Genomic DNA, 289 nt, shown 5'->3' with positions numbered 1-289 from the left:
AGCTCCTTGGGCTGGAGCGTGCACCGCCCTGCTCCCCCGTGCGTGTGCGCGCGTGTCTACATTTGTGCGTGTGCAAGACACTCTCCCCCGCCCCCAATGGATCGGGTCTTGAGCAGCCCCTGGGGTATCCCCTCCCCTCCAACCTGCCGGAGGGGGTGGGGAGGAGGGGCGGTGCTGACAGGTGCCGCGGGGCCAATCGCCGAGCCCCGCCCGGGCCCGGCAGCCAATGGCGCGTCCTGCCGCGCGGGGCCAATGGGAGCCGGGCCCGAAGCTTCAAGTGCCCCGGGCG

General features: G+C 72.7%; 1 protein-coding gene across 1 annotated transcript in view; it reads left to right on the top strand.

Moving 5' to 3' along the window:
* MNX1 (motor neuron and pancreas homeobox 1) overlaps positions 1–289 on the top strand; it is a 13,014-nt gene that overhangs the window by 912 nt on the left and 11,813 nt on the right. The window lies entirely within an intron of this gene.

The sequence above is a fragment of the Gavialis gangeticus genome, unplaced genomic scaffold (assembly GCF_001723915.1).
Source record: "Gavialis gangeticus isolate Ggan-Ray unplaced genomic scaffold, GavGan_comp1, whole genome shotgun sequence".
In the NCBI taxonomy this organism is placed as follows: domain Eukaryota; kingdom Metazoa; phylum Chordata; order Crocodylia; family Gavialidae; genus Gavialis; species Gavialis gangeticus.
Note: the sequence above shows the minus strand (reverse complement) of the source record. Positions and strands in the feature narration are given on the sequence as shown.